Genomic DNA, 10377 nt, shown 5'->3' on the forward strand with positions numbered 1-10377 from the left:
TCGTTAAAAAAAAACTTTTCTTCGAAATGGGCTTCTATATAGGTGTTTGAGTTATGTAGTCTGTACAAACCTCATGCTCCAGTTTTGGCTCTTCTGTGATTTACCATGCTGTATAACTGGAGCGTTTTATAAGATATGTGGCTTGATAAATGTAATTCGAAAACTAGTGTTAAGTAACACTAGTTACACGTGTTCTATATTTAGGAATCTTAATATAGGCCTATGTCTATCCAAATATATGTCCACAAAGCGAAACGTGCACGTTTTTGCGTCATATTCTGCTAAATGCATGGCCACTATTGGTGCTGAAAGAACTATCCTACAGGCTAATAATATTTATTCAATAAAATGTGTCGATTTAATTTTGAATCAACTTGCGTAATGTCACCCATGAGGGAGAGGAGCAATGGGTGTGTTGAGTAAGCCCCTTCTCTCATAGCTCGATCTTTGCTGAACAATTACTTTCAGCTGAATTTGGAAATGACTGAGCTCGATTGACTCACAGATGATTGTTCTCTGTTGAAATTCAGAAGGACATATTTGAATGTGTTATGTTAACATGTGCAGTACTGAACTGCACAAACAGTCTCTTGGCATACTCAAATAAATGAATCATTTAATGAGACTATGAAAACCAGATGTTTAAAACACAATTCATATAGTATGCTGGCAGCTAAACCGTTTTAAGGTTCTGTTAACTTGAATCTCTCTTGCAAATAGTGCAAAATATATATTTTTATAATTTAAGTTACACTGGTGGAGAGGGAGTTGTGTGGGTGTGAAATGAGTGTGACCATATCACTGGTTTTATGAACAGTGAAGTATAACACTGACTCATGTCTTGACAGAGAGTGATGCATTCCAATATCTTAGTCTGAGACATGGGCTTGTTTTCCCCTCCACGTTTGTCTTCTACTTCGGGCAAAACATATAGTAACCTGAAGGTCAACATGACATAGCTTGATGAGAGAGCAATAACATGTACTGTTTGATTGAGGATAGAATATCATTGGTCTATAAGCATAATGCATCTCCACATTTCTGACTAACTCCTGTGATGGATCTTTAGTAAATAGCCTGTCCTCTGACAATATAGAACATTCCAAACATATATCTTACACTGCAGTAATATTGTTTCACTAAATCTCATCATCTGTAGAAAACAAACTCTCCAAAATAAGCAAAAACCGAGGTCAGGGGAGCATGTAACAACTTAGTGTTATTTGTCAGGGAGGACTTGTTCTTTGCCCTCGCTAAGAAATGACCCACAGATCTGAGTTGATGTTTAAAAGTTTCTGTGTATCTAATATGTACAGTAACTTATGCAGGTCACCGTAAACCTGAGATTTGTGGAGAAATTACAACTCTGTATCTTTTCCGAGTGCAGATGCAGCATTGTTGGCCAAATAAAAACAAAAAAAATGTTTGGTAATCATTCAACTAAGCTTTCCCATTCCTAATATAGCATTTTGTTTTTGAATGTTTTCCAGTGATGTCCATAAAACTAAAGGAATTGATGCTTAGCAAGACCAAAGTGACAACCCGGGATTTCAGATGGTAATGACACCTAACCTTGGTCTGTGATATCTAAACCACTGAAGGCACATTCTAATTAATAAGAAAGATGCCTATTGGCTGCGCTCCCGCTGTATCTCCCTTATCTCAGACAGACTATCCAATGAGGTTGACATATTTGGCCCAAGGGGGAACCATTATGGTAGAAGAAATGTAAGCCTGATTCTGCAATCCACAATACACACCTGTGGGCTTTCCTGACAACACTGAGGAAAAGTCTACTTGACTCTTCAATTGGTATGGTTTATTAATAAACAGAACCACAGACCCACGTTTCCCAACAACAACTTAAGAGAGGAGATTTAAAGAACGGTAGTCACACCATGCGGAGACAGCTGGACATGCATAGGATGACAGAGACCGAGACACAGAGAGAAAGACAGCGAGACGACAGACAGACAGGCAGACGGACAGACGGACATAGCTTTCAAAAAGACAGACAGTTATCTTTACATGCGTGAAAACAGCATGCGTGACATACAACAAACATGATCATCCATCAAAAGATGCACCGTGACATTATTGCCATTTTGCAAACTCCAGTCTAAAAACCTGCAGCTCTGTCTAGGAGGTCAACGAGCCCTGTGAGCATGAATTACTAACGTTTACATGAGTAATAAATATACTGAACAAAAGTATAAACGCAACATGCAACAATTTCAACAATTTTACTGAGTTACAGTTCATATAAGGAAATCAGTCAATTGAATAAATTCATTAGGCCCTAATTATAGATTCCACATGACAGGGCAGGGTGCAGACATGGGTGGGGCTAGGAGAGCATAGGCCCACCCACTGGGGAGCCAGGCCCAGCCAATCAGAATTAGTTTTTCCCCACAAAGGGGCTTTATTACTGACAGAAATACTCCTCAGTTTCATCAGCTGTCCGGTTGGCTGGTCTCAGACGATCCCTGCAGGTGAAGAAGCCAGATGTGGAGGTCCTTTTCTTGTCCCCAGCACAAGGTGCACCTGTGTAATGATCATGCCGTTTACCTGTCAGGTGGCTGGATTATCTTGGCAAAGGAGAAATGCTCACTAACAGGGATGTAAACAAATTTGTGCACAAAATTTGAGAGAAAAGCGCTTTATGTGCATATGGAACATTTCTGGGATGTTTTATTTCAGTTCACACCTTACATGTTGCATTTATATTTTTGTTCAGTATACTTAATTATAAACATGCATATGTAGTAAATACTACTCCAGCTGGTCTCCTCACTCTCTCTGCATCACACAAACTCACACAGGTCCTCTAGCTGAGTCTGCAGTCAGTCCATTGTTTATTAGAACTCTTCAACCCTCTTCAAAAGGGCCCATATCTGCATCAAACAACCACACTGCCAAGGTCCCCAGTGTTCTCACTCCAAACCCCCATTTGATTACTCACAGAGTGGAAACGCTGTCGGAAAACTGTAAACGAGCATAATCTTAACTTATATATGTTTCATGAGGAAGCCAGCGGTGAATCCATGTGTACAGTGCTGTATGTCTGCAGGACTTTGGCTTGTGGTTTCCTCATTCAGGGGAGTGTGTGTTCTTTGCTTTAGCTGTAGGCCAAGCTGGACGTCCATGCCCTTTGGTCTTGCGGTGTGTAATGAGTATATTGTCTGTGTATACTGTATGTGATGTACTGCAGTGGGTTCAGCACTTTTTCACTATAATCCACCAAAAGTGTTTCGCTTGTGACATACCAAGTCAACACAAAACAAATGTTTCTAGATAGGATCCTGTCTTCAGTTGCAATCGTCCAGTGGGTCTCAGCTCATCATTTGGGAAACACTGTCTATCATAGAACCTCCTCTCCTCTCCTCCCCTCATCTAATCCTACTCTCCTCTTTTGCTCAGCTGGGAGACTGTTCCCAGAGGCCTTTGGTAATGCTGTCTACAGCTGTGCCTTTTCCGACACCTACAGTAAACTCGCTACCTCAGCCTAGCCCCAAACCTATATCTCCATCTATGTCAAGGACCCCTGCCGGCCTGTCCTAGCACGCACATGTTGACCCTCTGCCCTGGACCTTGTGCTTGGGGAGGGAGGGAGGGAGGGAGGGAGGGAGGGAGGGAGGGAGGGAGGGAGGGAGGGAGGGAGGGAGGGAGGGAGGGAGGGAGCAACTCTCCTAGAAACTGTAGAATTTATTGTTGATTGAAAAAGGTCACATAGCACTGTTGTTTTGCATACCAAGCTCTTTATCTGAAAGGGGATTTGTTGTATTTCCAGTCGTTCCCCCTATCGTCATGTCCTAGACACAACTAGAGAAGACCAAGGTGCTGCTAAAGGCCTCGAGGCCAGCTCAGCCGAGCTGAAATGTAAAAAACACACATTTAGCCATTAAAACCATTAAAACAACCCACATGGCTTATTTCAGTGGGACATTTAAGAGCTAAAGAAAGCAATAATTTGTGACAACACACAAGATGTTGTCTCCATATTTGTAAGTCCCATTAAATAATTCACCATGAGAGGCGGTGGATGTTTGGGGCAGTAAATTGGAAAGAATGAACCCAGAAAGGGTTGAGTTTTACGACTCCTCATTACAGTAAAAAGCCCAGAGTCAAAAAGTAATGGAGAAACACTGGAGAGAGAAAGAAAGAAAACCCTCTCCTGCTTCATCCCTCCGTCCTGACGTGACATGAAGGAAGTGACCTTGTTCTGTCCTCAGGCTGTGAGCTGTATGGAGGCTGAATGACACAATGTGTGTGTGTGTGTGTGTGTGTGTGTGTGTGTGTGTGTGTGTGTGTGTGTGTGTGTGTGTGTGTGTGTGTGTGTGTGTGTGTGTGTGTGTGTGTGCGTGTGTGTGTGTGTGTGTGTGTGTATGTGTGTGTAAGAGCTAAGAGCAAATTAGTCAATTAACTCATTTCACCTGCCTGGTGAAATGAGTTAATAGACCAATAAGAAAGACAGTTCCATACCTCTCTGCCATACCTCTCTGCCAATAACAGCTAGTTTCACTCAGATCACTACCAGACAGTCCTAGCAAAATTCTTGCTTGAGAAATTGCTCTTGGCTAAGAAGCCATTTTTGATTATTTTTGACTATTTTAATTGACAACAACCACAGTGAGGTACTTAATTGTTACCCAGAAATGATTTGATATTGAGATGGAAACGGCTGCATTGGACCTTAAAAGCACAGGGACATGGAGCCTTGCAGGGGAGAACCAGTTTGGCCTCTAATAAGAATCAGACTGTTGTAAGTCCACTCCTCCTCCTCATTCCACTTACACAATCATATTTGGAGACATTCCCATCTATCTAAACCAGTGGTGTGTTCAGTCCACTCTGACCTGAATGAACAATCCTTAGGGGTTTAGTTATGACTGATTAGACAGCTGCAGTACAGCTACAGTTATATATGGTGAAACCTTATTCTATATTATACATGACGATGTCCGCTACTGTACCTCCCCCACTCATAGGTGTGCTGTGTCAGTGTATGTACCCCCCCCCCCCCCCTTTCACAATTCATGAAAATAAAACACTAATATATCTTGATAAGATAAGTATTCAACCCTATGAGTCAATACATGTTAGAATCATCTTTGGCAGCGATTACAGCTGTAAGTCTTTCTGGGTACGTCTCAAAGAGCTTTCCACTCTGGGATTGTGCAACATTTAAACATGACAATTTTCAGAATTCTTCAAGCTCTGTCATATGGTTGTTGATCATTGCTTAGACAACCATTTTTAGCTCTTACCATAGATTTTCAAGCAGATTTGAATCAAAACTGTAACTTGGTCAATCAAGAACATTCACTCTCTTTTTGGTAAGCAATTTCAGTGTAGATTTGTCCTTGTGTTTTAGATTATTGTCCTGTTGAAAGATGAATTCATCTCCCAGTGTCTGGTGGAAAGCAAACTGAACCAGGTTTTCCTCAAGGATTTTGCCTGTGCTTAGCTCCATTCTGTTTCTTTTTTATCCTGAAAAACTCCCCAGTCCTTAAGGATTACAAGCATACCCATAACATGATGCAGCCACCATTTATTTCTTTACTTACCTATTGTTCACCTAACACCTTTTTTGCACTATTGGTTAGAGCCTGTGAGTAAGCATTTCACTGTAAGGTCTACACCTGACAAATAAACTTGGATTTGATTTGATTTGATTATGCTTGTTAATATGGAGAATGTCACTGAGTAATGTGTTGTTTTGGATTTTCCCCATAACATCTATTCAGGACAAAAAGTGAATTTCTTTGGCACATTTCTTTTGCAGATTTACTTTAGTGCATTGTTGCAAAAAGGATGCATGTTTTGGAATATATTTTTATTCTGTACAGGCTTCCTTCTTGTCACTTTATCAATTAGGTTAGTATTGTGGAGAAACTACAATGTTGTTGATCTATACTCAGTTTTTCTCCTATCACAGCCATTAAACTCTGTAATTGTTTTAAAGTCACCATTGGCCTCCTTTTTAAATGTTTAAATTGAACCTTTATTTAAATAGGCAAGTCTTTCCTCTCCGGCAACTGAGTTAGTATGTGTGGGGTACAGAGAATATGTAGTCCTTCAAAAAATCATGTTAAACACTATTATTGAACATAGAGTGAGATTTTGTGACTTGTTAAACACATTCTTACTCCTGAACTTATTTAGGCCTGCCATAACGAAGGGGTTGAATACTTAAGACATTTCAGCTTCTTATTTTGAATACATTTGTAAACATTTCGAAAAACACAATTCCACTTTGACATGATGGAGTATTGTGTGTAGATCAGTGTCAAAACATCTCATTGTAATACATTATCAATTCAGGCTGTCACACAACAGAAAAAGGCAATGTGGAAAAAGGCAAGGTGCGTGAATACTTTCTGAAGGTAATGTACATCATGCATATTCACACACACATTCACATCACACACATTCTTAGAAATGGGAAACGTATATGCTGAATACCACATGTTTTTCCACATGATGCCCCTCTATGTAGGAGACTTGCCTTCGTAACTGGTATAAAACAAAGAGGGACTTGATGAAGGCAAGGGTACTCCATGTCCTTTTACTAATGCTTTTCTCAAATCTACAGATCCCAGGTCCCGTCCCACACATCTACGAGCATCAAGATCAGGTCCTACATTGTATTTGCCCCTTTACTTTTGACAATTTTTTTTTATGTTACGGCCTTATTCTAAAATGGATTAAATACATTTTCTTCTGCATCAATCTACACACCATACCCCATAATGACAAAGTGAAAACACGTTTTTAGAAATGATGTTCAGTGTACCATAAACAATGAATGAACATGCACCTGTGGAACGGTCGTTAAGAAACTAACAGATTACAGATGGTAGGCAATTAAGCTCACAGTTATGAAAACTTAGGACTAACTTTCTACTGACTCTGAAAACCACCAAAAGAAAGATGTCCAGGATCCCTGCTCATCTATGTGAATGTGCCTTAGGCACGTTGCAAGGAGGCATGAGGACTGCAGATGTGGCCAGGGCAATAAATTACAATGTCTGGCCTCCCGGGTGGCACAGTGGTTTCGGGCACTGCATCGCAGTGCTAACTGTGCCACCAGAGACTCTGGGTTCGAGCCCAGGTCCATGGGGCGATGTAAAATTGGCCTAGCGTCGTCCGGGTTAGGGAGGGTTTGGCCGGTAGGCAAATCCTTGTGTCATCGAAGCACTAGCGACTCCTGTGGCGGGCCGGGCGCAGTGCACGCTAACCAGGTCGCCAGGTGCATGGTGTTTCCTCCAACACATTGGTGCGGCTGGCTTCCGGGTTGGATGCGGGCTGTGTTAAGAAGCAGTGTGGCTTGGTTGGGTTGTGTTTCGGAGGATGCATGGCTTTCGACCTTTGTCGAAAAGCAAAAAGTGCTCTTCACCGAGGAGTTATGGTTTTGTCTCACCAGGGGTCGGATTTGTGTTTATCGTCGAAGGAATGAGCGTTACACCGAGGCCTGTACTCTGGAGTGGGATCGATTTGGAGGTGGATGGTCCGTCATGGTCTGGGGCGGTGTGTTATAGCATCATCGGACTGAGCTTGTTGTCATTGCAGGCAATCTCAACGCTGTGTGTTACAGGGAAGACATCCTCCTCCCTCATGTGGTACCCTTCTTACAGGTTCATCTGACATGATGGTTTCGGGCATGACAATGCCACCAGCCATACTGCTCGTTCTGTGAGTGATTTTGTGCGAGACAGGAATGTCAGTGTTCTGCCATGGCCAGCGAAGAGCCCGGATCTCAATCCCATTGAGCACATCTGGGACCTGTTGGATCGGAGGGTGAGGGCTAGGGCCATTCCCACCAGAAATGTCTGGGAACTTGCAGGTTCCTTGGTGGAAGAGTGGGGTAACATCTCACAGAAAGAACTGGCAAATCTGGTGTAGTCCATGAAGAGGAGAAGCACTGCAGTACTTAATGCAGCGGGTGGCCACACCAGATACTGACTGTTACTTTTGATTTTGACCCCCCCTTTGTTCAGGGACACATTATTCAATTTCTGTTAGTCAAGTCTGTGGAACTTGTTCAGTTTATGTCTTAGTTGTTGAATCCTGTTGTGTTCATACAAATATTTACACATGATAAGTTTGCTGAAAATAAACGCAGTTGACAGTGAGAGGACGTTAATTTTTTTCTGAGTTTATGGGAAGCAAGATCCTTTGTTCTGGTGAAATCAAGATTGAACTCTTTGGCCTGACTGCCAAGCGTCAACCTCACTGGAGGAAATCTGGTACCATCTGGTACGGGGAAGCACGGTGGTGGGGATGTTTTTCAGAAGCAGGGACTGGAAGTCATCAGGACCTTAGACTGGGGTGAAGGTTCACCTTCCAACAGGACAATGACCCTAAGTACACAGCCAAGACAACGCATGAGTGGCTTCACGGTCAGTTGTGATACTCCCAATCACGGCCAGGTGTGATACAACCTGGATACGAACCAGGGTGTCTGTAGTGATGCCTTAAGCACTGAGATGCAGTGCCTTAGACCGCTGCACCACTCCAAAGAAGACTCAAGTCTGTAATCGCTGTCAAAGGTGCTTCAAAAAAGTACTGAGTAAAGGTTCTGAATATTTATGTACATTTCTGTAAATTTGCAAAAATGTTTAAAAAAAATGTTTTTGCTTAGTCATTATGGGGTATTGTGTGTCGATTGATGAGAAAAGTAATCCATTTTTTAATTAGGCTGTAATGTAACAAAATGTGGGAAAAAGTCAAGGGATCTTCATACTGTGGATCGATCAGTGGTTCACCAATCAAGGTCTTGATGGACTTGGCAACTTTAACAAGACTTGATGGGAAAATATGATTTTTTTTATGTTTCTTTGGGACCATCAGGCGATGTCCTCACAACTGATACAATGACATGTACTTGCAATGTTCCCATGAAATGTGTCTAGAATATAAGATATCTTATATTCTGAGAACATTGTAACCACATTCTAGATAAGTTCTGCTTGACATTAAGGGAATATTCTTGTAACTTTAACACCAAAACCAGCTCTCAGAAGATTTTTGATAACATTCAGTGTATTCTGTTGGCAAGGGAAAATTACACATTCTTTTAACATACAGTGTTTTCAACTTGCATATTTGACACACATGATTACATTGTACATTTATATAGTAATTATTACTTACCTGGGATTTATAGTAATTATGTCCTCACCTGGGATTTGAACTCCCAAACTCTTGGTTCACAGCATTCAGATCTTCCTGCTACGCCACCATGTCTGTGTCAATGAGCATTGTTTGAGCATAGTTGTCTAATGTTGGTGGGGAATATTAACCTGTTTAAATAATATTCCTGAATCAAGCTGGTCAATATATGTTTTTCTTGAGTGTACTTTTAACAGAGCTGAGATTTACTTCAAAGTGCATTCACCGTAATCCTTACATCTACGGAGCTGTTTCAGATTCACACAAGTGCCTAGGGAGGAAAGGTGAGTTTTTTTGTGTGTGATAAGGGCCTAACTATACTGGCCCAAAAGAACATGCCCTAGATATATCCCTTATTGGGTTAGTGCTTAGGGTGTTCGTCATTGATGCTGGTGACATGGGTTTGAGAACCACTAGCGGAGTCACCCTACTCTCACATTTTTAGCAATATACAGGTATGTTAATGTCATTATTTGGCAACAGTTACAACACACCTATCTGACCTAATACAAAATTCTCAGTAGAATTCTAGATAGCTGAGCATCTCAAAGAGAACTCTCTTTTGTATTTTTGAAATTCACAGCACCATGTCGAACAAACGTGTCTCTGATGATGAAACACATCAGCTCTTGTCACTGCATTTCTATCTGTAACGTTACTAATGTGTTGCCGAAACATGGCCCAGGTAGTGGTGTTGCTTCTGATAGAAATATACGTAGAACATGGTTGCCATAATTCTCAGAATATCATAAATGTGTATATTTACAGTAGCATGTCTGTACTTTCTCACATTTGCCAATTAAGCAATGATGATGCCAGTTCTACCAAAGCCATACACAACACAGAGTTCCATCTCCAAGTTTTAATGTGGACAAATTGACAAATTGCAACAGAATCACTTGGGATCAGTGGTGTAGTCCAGTGGATAAGAACCAAATACACTTTACCCGAGATCGTTTCACTATATGATACAAGTATCAAACTTGGTACACTGATACTAGATACCTTAAGGAACATTTTAAGGATTGCAAGCAGTCTGGGAAGCATGTCAGTCAACCAGGGCGACCATTTCAATAAAATGGCTACCATTTGGATATCCTGTTAGAATAAAATCATTCCAAACAATATCTTACTTTGTAATGTTATCTACCCACTAAATACACCCCACAGATAATATAGACAGTCATTCTGATCATAAAATAC

Source organism: Oncorhynchus mykiss, chromosome 5, assembly GCF_057628025.1.
Source record: "Oncorhynchus mykiss isolate SJ-2025 chromosome 5, ASM5762802v1, whole genome shotgun sequence".
NCBI lineage: Eukaryota > Metazoa > Chordata > Actinopteri > Salmoniformes > Salmonidae > Oncorhynchus > Oncorhynchus mykiss.